The sequence below is a fragment of the Mus musculus genome, chromosome 17 (genome assembly GCF_000001635.26).
Source record: "Mus musculus strain C57BL/6J chromosome 17, GRCm38.p6 C57BL/6J".
NCBI classification, from domain to species: domain Eukaryota; kingdom Metazoa; phylum Chordata; class Mammalia; order Rodentia; family Muridae; genus Mus; species Mus musculus.
Window position 1 is genome coordinate 66,706,988 of NC_000083.6, and position 13,796 is coordinate 66,720,783.

At 45.1% G+C, this 13,796-nt stretch overlaps 1 protein-coding gene and 1 long non-coding RNA gene across 3 annotated transcripts in view; one reads left to right on the top strand and one right to left on the bottom strand.

Annotated features, from left to right (window-relative positions):
- Ptprm (protein tyrosine phosphatase, receptor type, M) overlaps window positions 1–13,796 on the bottom strand; it is a 687,644-nt gene that overhangs the window by 40,140 nt on the left and 633,708 nt on the right. The gene's annotated exons all lie outside the window — the stretch shown is intronic.
- 1700016K05Rik (RIKEN cDNA 1700016K05 gene) lies at window positions 7,469–13,498 on the top strand. The gene is made up of 2 exons (NR_151453.1): window positions 7,469–7,616; window positions 13,263–13,498. It is a non-coding gene; the product is annotated as an RIKEN cDNA 1700016K05 gene (long non-coding RNA).

Genomic DNA, 13,796 nt, shown 5'->3' on the forward strand with positions numbered 1-13,796 from the left:
AGGAAAGGAAAGGAGAGGAGGGTCAGTAGCATAACTCTTGCTTTGCGTGAATGAGGAGCAGGGTTTGACTGCTCATGCAGAAAAAGAGGATGGAAGGAAAGGCATTATGGCTTTAGACACTTCTATTTCTGCAAAGCAGGCAGCCCAAGGCTCACAGGTATAAATCTAGCATCCAGTTCTGTAGTAGTGACTATCCTGGCTCTCCAGCCTCTTTGCAGATAGAGTTCCAACCAAATCACTGTCCCGGTCTTTTCTGTGCTCATTTACCCAGTAAATAATCCACTGAAATCCTGGCATCCAACTTGTTTGTTTCCTACCCTCATGATTAATGTAACCAGGGCACTTTTATAATCCAGCAATGCCCCGAGGTGCTTAAATAATGTCACTCCAATGCTCCCTGCTTGATCCTGAGGTTTACAAGTCTGTAATGCAGGGAAGAGCTACATCCTTCCTGTCAGGTGGAAGGGAGCTGAGTGGATTTTATGGCAATGGCATGACTAAAAATTGGCTGTCAAAGAAATGGGGCAGTAGCTTGAGCTGCAAGCTGTTGTCCCTGCCTGGTCTTATACACAGGGCAGACACTGCCAGAGAAAAGTTCTAAGGTAATGAATTCTCTTTGCCTACAGCCTACTGAATTACTGCCTTATTTGTTCTATAAACAGGGGAACTCGAGATACTGTTGTCTTGCCCCTTGGTTATAGAAAGATCATCAGACTGTTCACTGCATATTTCTGCTTCTCTGGTCTGAGCCTCCCAGGAGGCCCTGGCTTACTCGGCTTACTCGTGTATTTACTTGGCCAGATAACCCTAAGCCTTAGGAGAAAAGCCGGGTCAGGGGCTTAGAAGATTAGATAAGCAGAGGTGGTAAGCGGAGAAGAAATAAAGGATCTTGCCTTGGAGTGAGCACACCACTTACTATTTGTCAAGACTGTTCAAGGCTGGGCGTTGCCCGAAGCGTGCCACCCAGTGCTCACAAGAGCAGGAGGGAGGCAGCCATTTTCCTACATTATGTGCAGTGATAAGAATTACAGTTAAGAATCTACAGCTGCGCCTGAGCAGTGGGATGGGGGGTTGGTGATAAAAGTTCCTGGGCTTTTGTCCCAGGAAGATGTGTCCGTCTGCTGTGTGTGTAACCCTGATAACCTCCCTGGCACTTGACAGTCGCAGAGGCAGATGACCGTGAATCTCTGCAACCAGAGAAGACAAAGGGAGAGGTGGCACGGCCAACCAGGAGAGGGCCCAGCCCAGCCTGTCAGATGGCAAATCGACAAGGAGCCAGTGACTCCATGACTGGGCCAAAGGTTGTTGGAAGAGCTGGTCTGTATTCAGTGTGCTAGAGACCTGAATAACGATAAACACTTGTTATTCAGACCCACAGATGTGCTTCGATCTGCAATATCCTGCCACTGTAGCATAGGAGATGGCTGGCAAAGAGGTGTCAGTTGCATGATCGCATCTCCGAAGTTTGATTTGCAATTCGTTGGTATTTGAGAAAAGAAGTCCCTCTCCCTTTTGAAGGGACATAAGTGATTAGGTTGAATTGCTGAGAACTGAACACGGAAGAGTTAATCAGGCGGGCTACATGCAGTTGTATTTTTGTCAGGCCGAATCCATCAGCAGTGAACTTCCCTCACATCCTCAAGGCACCTGCTGTCTGCCCACGTGTGACTTTAAACACAGGGTATGCCAAGGTCCAGGAAAAGAAGTGGTGAATGGAAATATCCCTGCACGAAACACGCTTTTTATACTAGCTCTTACATTCAGGGAAGAAATCACTTGGCCCTTCTCACAGACTCCTATGACTGGCAGGAATGGTCTTCTGTAGAGCTGCGCGTAACCCATAATTGCATTGTAAATGTCTTAAAAGTTTGTCTCTTCTATTATTTGGAGCAGCAGGTCAGAGGTCATCCACTAGAGCTGTTATATAAATAGGGGATGGGAGGGACATGTGAGAAACCTGTTAGGTGACTTTATTATTGTGTGACCACATGGACCTAGACTGTAGTAGGGGCTGTTGCTCACCTAGGCTGTATTCTCACCTGGCCTGTACGGCTCATAGGCTCATAGGCCACAGTCCTGGGAGTGCTGTAGGCAGCTGGAATACAACCAGAATCATCTGTGCACACAAGCATAGCTAAGCACAGAAGAGGACGGGGTAAAATGCCAGGTTAGGTTCTGCAGGTAATGAACAAGCATGAAAACCTGAGTTCACATTTCTAGCATCCACAGACAAGCTGCATATGGAGGCATGGTACTGGATTATCAGGGTTGGGGGGTTGTTGCCTAGAGAGACGGGCAGATCTCTAGAGCTCACTGACCAGCCAGGCTAGCCAGATCAATGACCTGTTCAGCGGGTGACACTGTCTCAAAAATAAGACGGAGAGCAAGCAATCAGGGAAGATGCCTGATGTTGACCTCTGGCCAGCCACATACATACATGCATATACCCACATGGACACATGCATGTAACAAACACACACAACACTATGGGGCTCTTTCAGCCCCATTAGAGTTATACATGCCATCTATGTGTTCTGAATTGCCACTGTTTCTGCATGGTGACTAGTGGCATGTGTGTCAGGGAGAAGGCCCAGCAGGAGACATGAGCAGCAAGCATCTCTGAGGAGCTTAGAGTTCTAACACTAGTAAGCAGAAGCCCAGGAGGCATGAGATGAAGACGTGAGACGGATCCTGTCTTCCCTACAGAAAATTCATTAGTGCTCTGTTCAGCTCATACAGAATTCAGAAGACAGGGACTGTGGCCTTCACGCAGAGCAGATAGCAGCAGTTTGCCATTCCTCAACATGTAAAGAACACTTCTAAAACTGGCATCAGGGTGTGTGTATGTGTGTGTGTGTGTGTGTGCACGCGCGCACAGGTGCATGTCTGCATGTACATGTATGTGCATGTGTGTGTATGCATGAACATGTTTACTTGTGTGCATGTATGCATGTCTATGTTCACTTGTATGCATGTATATGTGTATGTATGCATGTGTGTGTGCATATGCACATATTTATGAGGGACTTTTTATTAAGCCTTGGGAAGCTGCAAGTTGTGAGTGTGTCCTCATAAGTGTAAACAGATTATTTTTGCACATGTTTATTTGAAAGAATCATATCAGAGTAACGTTTATAAAAGTTAGGATTAGGGCTTAGCAAACACAGAAGTGGATGCTAACAGTCAGCTATTGGATGGATTACAGGGCCCCCAATGGAGGAGCTAGAGAAAGTATCCAAGGAGCTAAAGAGATCTGCAACTCTATAGGTAGAACAACATTATGAACTAACCAGTACCCCGGAGCTCTTGACTCTAGCTGCATATGTATCAAAAGATGGCCTAGTCGGCCATTACTGGAAAGAGAGGCCCATTGGACTTGCAAACTTTATATGCCCCAGTACAGAGGAACGTCAGGGCCAAAAAGGGGGAGTGGGTGGGTAGGGGAATGGGGGGGGTGGTTATGGGGGACTTTTGGGATAGCATTAGAAATGTAAATGAGGAAAATACCTAATAAAAAATTTAAAAAAATAAATTAAAAAAAATAAATAAAAGTTAGGATTAGCAATCCAGATAACTAGTATATTATAAAGCTTTATGATTTGAGGTTATAAAATGTAGTGTTTTAGTGCCTGATTTAAAATGAGGCTTTGGTTAGATTCAAGGACAGTTTTACGGTTTTCTCTTTGCTTTGTCTGAGAGTATATTTCTTCTTCTTTCACAAGTCTCAAAACTTCCCAATTTAGCAGTCAGTCAGGAGTTGCCTAGTCACAGGAAGCTTTATAATTGAATCCGTTTCTTCATTTCCTTTTCTCTAAGGTTTGCCTTTCAAGTACTCAGAGTCCCTGCTTGAACTGGGCCTGTGGGACATGGGTGACAATTCTCTAAGAATTACACATTTTAGATTAAAAAAAACAACCCACCCCTATTTTTGTACTCGGGAATAGACTTCTTCCCGATGCCCAGGTCTCCATGGGGTGTGTTTGCGCGTGCATGTGCATGCGGAGTGGCTAGGCAATCCTCCTAAGGCTCAGAGCACTCTCTCTGCAACCCCTTCCTCCTGCACTCTGGAAGCTGCCCCGAGGCTTTGGCCTTCTGCAAAAAGAAAGGCAGTACGCTTGGAGGGAGGCTGGGTTTGCTGTGCTGGGTGAGAACTGGATAATTTTCTTTCTCTTCAAGGCTATGAAGTTCAAGCTCAGAAATGAGCATCTGCTGGGTCCACCCTTGCCCACAAATGCTTTTGACTTTGGACCCACAATCACACCCCACTCGATAGGGTTTAGATATAAAATGTTGAGTTATTTGCTACCCCTCCTCCCCCTCAGCAGCTGTGTTTGGAGAGTTGCTAAATCCTGGGAGGAGGGCCTTAGATGGAGGAAGGAGGCCTGGGGGTGGGGGCAGGAGATGAGGTTTCTAGCCAGGAACCACTTCCATCTCTACATTCCGATCTGTCCAGACACTAGCAAGCACCTCACACTGGCCACCAGGGCGGAGAGCTTCTCCTGAGGCCATGTCTCATCAGCCATGATGAATTATACCCTCCAGTGCTAAGGCAGGTTGACTGTTGGTGGTCACAGAATTCCAGCCACCTGCCTCTGCCACCCAGTCTTGTTTAGGTTTTCTCTCTCTTCATCCTCTCCCCAGGTCAAGGGAAGGCACGCCCCTGCAGCTCTTTCTAAAACTGCCCTTTGCCCATTCCCCCTAGCCTCTCAGCCATGCTTGTGTTCCTTTTGTTACTGTGTAAAGGGATCTTCCTGGAGACTACTGCCCTGAGACTGTTGGCTGTGTTTGGCTACATTCATATAAGTGCAGCCACACCCACCACTGCTCTGTGGGCTCAGAGAAAACCATGCCTTCCCATGCAAGCTTGATAAGGCCCTAGCACAGATTTGCACTTTGCCCCGCCATCCCCTCAGCACACTGTATATGCACTCCAAGGTTTCCAATCCTCCCTCTTGCTGGATTGTTCTTCTCAACAGGCTGTCAGAGTTTTATAGCCATGCCACGCTCTCCCCTCTAGAGCTAAGAGTCTGACAGGTTTCACCTCAGTCTCCAGATCCCCTTTGTCTTCACTGTGGCTGACTCCACAGGCCAGGCTCTGTGGTCAGCATCCGCAGTGAACGTGTTCGTTTTCTTATTGTTAGCTTTAATTGTTCACTTGTCCCAGCCTGGAGTCACCCCAAGAGGGGCAATGAGGGATTGTCATTGGGTTGGCATGTGGGGATGTCTGTGGGAGACTGTCTAAATTAGACTGAAAGGTGTGGGAAGATCCAGCCTACTGTGGGCAGCTCCATGCATAGGAAGGGACAGGAGAGAGAAACCAAGGTGGGCACAAGCAAGCCAACAACCAAGTGAGCACCCATGCATCGTTTTCTGCCTGTTCATGACTATGGCTGTGATATGCCTAGCTGGTCAACATTCCTGCCTACGATTTTCTGCAGTGATAGACTATTACCTGGTATTGCAAGCTAACACCAACCCTATCTCTTCCATGGTGCTTCTCACCTGCGTGCTTTGCTGCAGCAGCCTGAATGAAGAGAGGATGCATTTCACATACGCATACTTCACCATGGCTTCTTGATATCCTTACACAGAGAGAGATTTCTTCCCTGTGGGGTGACTTGTGCAGCAAAGGCGATCCTGGCTTGCTTTCTATAGCTGTCATAGCCACCGTGACCAAAGAAAACTTGTGGAAGAAAAGATCTATTTGGCTCACATCCCCAACCATGGCCTATCATTGAGGGAAATCACATGAGGCACTCAAGCTGGGCAAGAATGGAGAGGAAGGAACGGAGAGGCAGGAACTGAGGCAGAGGCCATGGAGGAATGATGCTTACATTTGTATCCCATGGCTTGCTCAGCCTGCCATACTTCACGACCCAGGACCACCCACCCAGTGGTTGTACTACCTACATTGTGTCGGGTCTATCCACGTTAATTATTAATCAAGAAAATGTCCCCAAGACTTGCCTACAGGCCAGTCTGATGGAGACATCTTCTCAGTTGAGATTACCTCTTCCCAGACAGCCCTAGCTTGTATCAAGTTTACAAAAAAAATCCCTAATTAGCACAGAGTATCTGGGCACAGGGAAGGTACATGAACCAACCCTGGGGACCTGGATGCTCTGCTCCATCTTTGTGATCTTGAGCATAAGGGAGGAGGAGCAGTAGCCTCCCACCACACTGTCTGCCTCCCGACCCTCTGGCTTTGCTGTGTTCATTCCTGTGCATCTGCAAGCTTCACATTCCACATTAGCATTTAAGGATCCTTGCATTTTCCCAGTAAATTCCCCTTTGACTTTAATTAGCTAGAACTGATCTCTACTGCACATGGCCTAACAATCCTCATAGGCGTTCCTCTGAAGAGAGGGAGGAGTCGTCTAGAGTACTCCCTTGTCAACTTCTTGGCTGTTTTTTTTTTTTTCTTGTTTTAAGTGGCTGTCTTTGCATAATCTCCAATGTGTCGCCTGTTCATGGTCCTTCCTCATGCAAACCCTTGGGGACTTTTGATAGCAAGCTGTTGAAACTCCATTCTAGAAGTGCACATTCAGCAATCTGTGACAAAGCCTCGGCTCTCTCTGTCAACATGGAACACATCTACAGCATGCCTGCTGCATGGCCTGGTTGTCTGTGTCCCCAAATCCTATTCATCTTTTTTTGGATATGTACTGTCCCAGTCCCAGTGCAGGTACAGCAAGCTTCGGGAACATCATTTGCAGCCTTAGCTTCAGGTCCAGATGAGCCCCAGCCCTGACCCTCTGGTATGAGTCCCACATCACTCTGTGAAACCATTGTCACTGAATTTAATCATGTTACCGGTGCCCAAGGACACAATTTACCTGTGCAGCCTCAGCCTGTGGTGACTGACCACACCCTCTCTACACAGCTATGCTTGATCACGGGCAAGCTCTTCTCTTGTCTGTGATTTTCTTTTGCCATTCCTTTCTCCCTTTTCTGTATTTTTATTTGCTGTCTCCAATGGCTTCTCTTCTCATTCCCATTTCTGCTTTATGCTAAATGCTCTCACTCAACACAGCTCCCTTCCCAGTCATGCCTGGAGTCTAATCCCCAAAGTCTTATGCTAACAGTATTACAAAGACAGTGAGTGAATACCACTAAGAGCTTTAGAGATGGAAATCTCTGAGATGTAATCAGAGTGAATTATGTCTTTGGGGTAGATATTGTGTGTTTGAATTCCAGTGGCTTTAGAATGAATGAGGGAGAAAGACTCTTAGTGTTTCCCACCATCTTGCGCGCGCTCAACTGGCCAGGAAGAACGATGCTGCAACAGGATCCTTCTGCACACGTTTATTGGGGGAGCTTGATTGTAGAGGCAAAAAGACCCTGAGCCCAGAACTGGTGCTGCTTACATAGGCCTAGGAGAGGCGTGTCTCACATCTGATTGGTTAACTTGTCTTGGCAAAAGAACCTTCACTGCCTATGTATGTGTGGTGGCCAGAAGTAGCCAACTGCCACTTTGCAACTGCCACTCTGCAACGGCTTCCCACACCACCATGATGTGGTGAAGCCAAGGGGGTCTTTGCAAGACCCTGAACAGTGTTGTTGAGATGATTAGACTCCAGAGCTATGAGGTTTAATCAGCCTCTTTGCTTTGTAAGGTAGATTCCCCAGGGACTTTATTATAGTAATGAAAAAAACAGACTAATATAGCATCCGATCACTGAACACAGCCACCCACATATGTGTGCGTGTTCACTCGTGTACTCATTAGTATAATCGTTGTTTTGACACTTCTTAGATCGTGCCTTGTCTGCTCATCTTGATATTCATGTCTGGCTTAAAGCTGAGGGTAGAGAAGGCACAGCAGATGGTGGCAAATGAAAAGGAGACCCCAGATTTTGCAATACCTTCAGTTCACCTCTTTCCTGAGACTTCCTCGTGTCTGTCTTTCACTCGTCTTCTCAAACTCCACATGTTAAACAGCCATTCAGCCATTTCCTTAAATCTCCAGCCCTTTCTTGGAGGATGGGGTGAGGTAGGAAGGGATTTGCTAGGTACTTGGTTATTAGCCTTCACATTAACAGTCCAAGACACAAAGCCAAAGATCCAGGCTCATATCCAACTTCTCACCTTTCCTTAATGATGCCCATTCCCAATAATATTCAGACTGTGATCTCCCATAAACACGCTATCACTAGCCACACCAGCTTCTTGCTGAGCCTGCTCTCTAGTGAAGAGCCCATGGCCCCTCTCCAGCTGCTTTTCCGAGATTACCACAGCCACCGTTTTCCTTGTCTTCCTCCCTCCCTTATCACCTTCTTCCTGGCTATGTTATTCTGGCTGGTCATGGATCCTCCTGCCTGAGTAGCCGGGACAACAAGTGTACTCTACTGTGTCTAGTCGGAACTGTGTTTCTGCAACGCTAACCAGAACAACTGATTCACTACTTCGACGACTTCCAGTAAGACAGACATTCTCCTTTTACCGCTCTCCATTGCAGACCCATTTCAACAAGCTCTGAACTAGATTCAAGGATCAGAGTCTCCATTCCATGCTAAGACAGATGCACCAGGCCGTGGCTTTCTCCTCCTGCCACCAATTCTCCTTTCTGTGGCTTTCCATCCTATTTGCAAAAACGATTTGTGTCCTATTCTTGCCAATGGAAGTTGTTACTCCTGGGAGGGTTCAGCCTCTTGAGGCCACCTCCAAGTCCTGTATTCCATATGCAGAGCCTATCTTATTGGCACAATCACATTCTGACTTAAGTCTATCACAGTTAATTGTTTGTTATACTTGGGTTTCTAATACATCTGGTGTGCTATGAAGATGAGGGAATTATACATATCTTTCTACTTCTTGGTGCTATGAATTCAGTAACTATCATTAAATGACCAATTAAGTACACACTAAGAAGGGTTAGCAGGCCTGGCCCTAGATTAATTTGTAAATTAGACAAATTCGTCCTCTTGGCTGATATTCTGTGATGTTTTAGATTCTCATAAGGGAACTGAGTTCTTTAGGTAGAGCCCTCCTCATAGTTCAGTGGTGCGACGAGGGATTTATTTTTCATATATTCTATATTTTCATAGAGGCCACCAAGTCCCTTAATTGCTGTCCACAGAATGGCTCAGTAACACTGGGTGTCTCCTTCCCTGGTGATTGTTTTGTGGGAGTTGACTTGGAGGACAGCAGTGCTTAGAAAGTTACTGTGAGAGGACACTGCTGATACCTTCTCTCATTTTTAGTTATAATAGTTTGGGGCATGAAGAACAAATATTCATAGCGGTAGAAGTAAATAACTTGTAATCTCTGTAATCAGGAGAAAGGAATCAACTCTACTATCCTGAGCATGGAGATGCTCTCTCTGCTGCCGGAGTCTGGGGGAAGGGATCTCTGACTTGTTTGTTTCCATGGGCCGCAATGGAAGGACCCAGTGGGTGGTTTGTACAGAAAAGACTGAGAAAGTCAGCTTGTGACCACGGGGAAAGGACCAATAGATATTCACCTCATATATTGATTCTCATGATAATCCAGCAAAATATACATGTCTGTGTGCTATCCTGTGTTTTCTTTATGGATGAGGGTTTTTGAATTCTACAGGTATTGTGATGGGCACTGGGAGAGACTCTCTATAAACTAGAAAGGGCTGAGCTAAAAGTCACACTCTGGGACAGAATGGCAAGTGACATGAAAGAGGATGACAGTGGGAGAAATAGAATAGGCACGGAAGAGTCATGAAAGGCTCGCTGCTCATCATCACAGTACATGGGAGGGCGAGGCAGGAGAGCCATATGCTTCAGGCTAGCATGGGCTACATAGGCAGACTCCAATCACCCCTTTCATTGTTTCTCTCCTAGAAAGGGTACTATAATAAATTATTAATAAAAGAAGGGTCATATTTAAGCAGGAAGATGAAAGAAATGTCTCATCATAGTCCAAAAAAAGCTACTAGTCACATATGGTTATTGAAATCTGAATTAATATAAATTAATTAAAATTAAATTTGTTTATACTAGTGACATTCTAAGAACTCATATTCCATTCCACTGGGGCATCTGGGTGGGATAGTACAATCAGAAAATTCCATTTCCATTACAGTCAAAGGTTTTTCTTATGTGAGGCATATTTGGCAAGCAGAAATTTTTGGGTGTGTGTGTATGGGTGTGTGAGTATATATGTTTAAATACTATAACAAAATACATCTGACTTACAATGAATGGGTTTATTTTGGCTTATAGTTTGGAGGCTTCAAGTTGTCTTGATTGTCTTAGAACTATATTGAGGCAGGCCATCATGGCCACCATATGTGGTAAAGAAATCCCAGTCACCCCGTGGTATGGAGGCCAAAGGGAGAAGAAAGGGCCACAGTCCTAATAGTCCCTCAAGGACACGTCCTCAATAACTAGCAGATTTCTTAGGAGGTCCCTACTTCTTTATGCTTCCACTGATTTCCAATTGCGCCATCCTGGAGAGTAAGCTTTCAACCCATGGGCAATTAGGGGGACACTTTAGGTACGGCTGGTAGGGATAAAGTTGGATGTGTAAATTGGAGACCATATTGAAACAGGCATAGAGAACAAGATAAGCTCATTTAGGCTCTATTCAGTGTAAAAAGAAATCCCTAAGGGATTTTGAGCAGAAGGTTAAGAGCCATTTTTATTAAAAAAAAAAAAAAAACAAAACCCAAAAAATGAAAACAAACATGCCAATGCCGGGGTGGGCCGCAAGTGTGTTGCTGCTGTGGCTACTGTGAAAGACTGTGGTTGGAAGCTACTGTGGCGGTGCCATGACGACAGAAGGTAAATGAGCCATTCATATTGGTATTCACATGGCTTGACATCGAACTGGAGCAAGTACAAAACAAAGTTTGTTCTCAGAATTGAATGACACGAGAGGATGTCATAGTGAGAAGCAGCCTTAGACTGAACGACATGCTTAGATTGCGGTGTTTTGTTTGAGGGAGATGGTCAGTGAGCTGTGAGAAACTCAGCTGTCAAGCACGGGTGAGAGGTAAGACTTGAATCTGGCTCAGTCATGTGATAAGTGAAATGTTTGCGGTAGATATAAATGGAGATGGGTATCCCTTGAAAGTACAGAGATTAACCAAAGGCTAAGACTGAAATCACTCAGGCCACAAATAATCTTTAAAAATGATGTGTTGAGGTTGTCTTTTGCTATGCTAAACACTGGTTGCTCCTAGAGACTGTACATAGACTCGGATGATGCTATGTGATCCTGCCCGCCCCAAGTTATCCCTGATTGGTGAATAAAAATGCTGACAGCCAATAGCTGGACAGAAGAGACGTAGGTGGGGTTTAGGGTTCTGGGGCTTGGGGGCTTAGGGTTGGAGAGAACCACAAGGAGGGGAAAAAAGAAGGTGAAGAGAGGAGAAAGTGCCATGGGTTAAGAATCTTAAAATAATGGTCATGTGAATTGGCTAATTGGAGTTTAGAGCAGCCCAGACAAAACATGGCAAATTGTATAATGAGGTCATTGGCTGGAAAATAGACATAATAGCATAGAGGATAGCTATCTGCCCAGGTCTTGTGTTGATTAAGGTTTATTGTAACCATAAAGGTTGTGTGTGTGTCTTTTACCCCAGAACTAAATAGCCAAGGCAGGGCAGAAACCCTGGATTGAGATTAAGCACTTCAACAATAGTTGCTGTCTATAAACTGTGGTGAAGCCCTATTCTTCACACTTAAACATCTCACTGAACACAGAGACGTTGATCTGCTGCCTACCTATAGCCTTCACCCCAACAGACTAGCATTTATTGACCAAGACTTACTGGAAGGTACTCTGCATGCTATCTGAGAAGAAAGGGAGCTATCAACCTAGTTATAAATGCCGTGATCTACAACAGTGACCCGAATGCACGACATTCTGGTGCAATAGTGGCTCAATGAGGGGGTAACCAATCACACTCAGCTTGGATTCCATGAGATGGAACCATGCCTGACCCTTGTTGGACAGCCAAGAACCTGAGAGTGGATAGGCCATGGGCCTAGAGGAAAACCAAGTACCACTGTTCAGGAACATAGCAATAAAATGACTCCTAATGACATTCTCCTAATCTCATAGGTCAGTGTCTCGCCCAGCCATCATTAGAGAAGCTTCTTGCAGTAGCTGGGAATGGACGCAGAGTCCTCACAACTGGGCAATGTGTAGGGAGTGAGAGACTTTGGAGCACTCAGTCCTAAGTGGGATATTTCTAAATACCACCCCCACTCCCCAAGAGCTCAGGGATCTAGGCAGAAGAGGCGGGTAGATAGACTGTAAGGACCAGAGGTGATGGTAGGTTCTGAGAAAACAACGTCTTTCAGACACAGCAGGGCTGATGCACATATGAACTCACGGGAACTGTGGCAGAGCACACTAGACCTGCACAGGTTCAAGCCAGATGGTGTCAGGGCTGAGAAGGGGAGAGAGACACATAGTCCCCTCCCTAAGGGAAAAAAAAATCTGTCTGCAATTGGCGGTCACATGCAAAGGGAAATTTAGTTTTCTCCAATGAAGTCTCACTGGGTATATTGAACATAGTTATGGGCAGGCCCCATACCAGCATTAGATGGCTAACACCAAGGGAACTCAATGATATCCTTGTAGACGCTTTGTCCCATGTTGCTTTGTTTGTATACTTTTTTTTTATTGGTCTTTTGCTTGTAGATTATGATTCCCAGTTTTGTGCTGTTGTTGTTGTTGGTGTGTTGGTGTGTTTGTGTGTTTCTCATATTTTCCCCTTTGGTTTTTGTTTGTGTGTTTTGTCTGCCTGTTTAAAAAAGAAGGGGCTGAATGGACGGGGCGGGTAGAAGGATCTGGGTTGGAAAAGGGAAAGCATTATCAGAATGTATTGTATGAAAAAGACTTTTTTTTTTCAATAAGAAATAATGTGGTTCATTAAAAAAAAATCTGTGGAAACTGTGAGAAAGCTTCAGACAAGGATGCCAGGAGTGCGCAGGAAAACATCTTCTCCTTCCTCACAGATGAGACGGATCAGTATTTTCAAACACGTCAAGTTTGTGTAGTGATGAGGTCTCGCCATTTTGTACTTGTAAGGGTTACCAGGGCCGTTCTTGTAAGCGAGTTACGCCCATGCATTGGGAAGTATATAACCTTCTCTCTTGAGCTTCCCATTGCTTCTGGGCTTGGAGGCTACTGATGAAAACGGGATGTTCTTTTTTTTTTTTCCTATGGAACATGGGCACCTGAATTCTAATCTACCCTCTTTATTAGTAAACTAATTCTGACATCCAGTGTTTGTATTAAACTTTTTTTTTTTTTTTTACTTCCTATTCTTTCAGGGAGAAATACTATGGAAGGAATTTGAGGTCGGCTTCTTTGGGCAGATGAAATTCTTCCCGGTGTAGTCTCCTCCCCTCTTCATTTACAACAGAAGTTAACATCTGTGTTCCCTACTTTCCTTAGTTCTCAGACATTTTGTCATCTGTTACCACAACTATTTAGTGACTCAACAAGAATTTCCCTAAATCACTGTGAGATCTCATTTGGATTTTTAATAAACAGTCACATTCTAATGAGGTCTTCATAAAAACTGACTAAATATGTTTAGAAATCATTAGCTTAAATTACCGGTGCAAAAATCTCCTCTGGGAGCCCTGCAGATTTGGTTATGAGACTTCTGGCAGATGGATTAGTTCAACACCATGGCAGCGTTTTTTTTTTTTTTTTTTTTTTTTTTTAAATCTCCACACAAACAGTGTAAACGGGGATGCCTGGGAAACAGGAAGCTGGGTAAGACACTAACTGTCCCTCAGGTGGGTTCATTAAGCAGGGACGACAATCACAACACATTCCAGCACCATTTAACCGCCAGG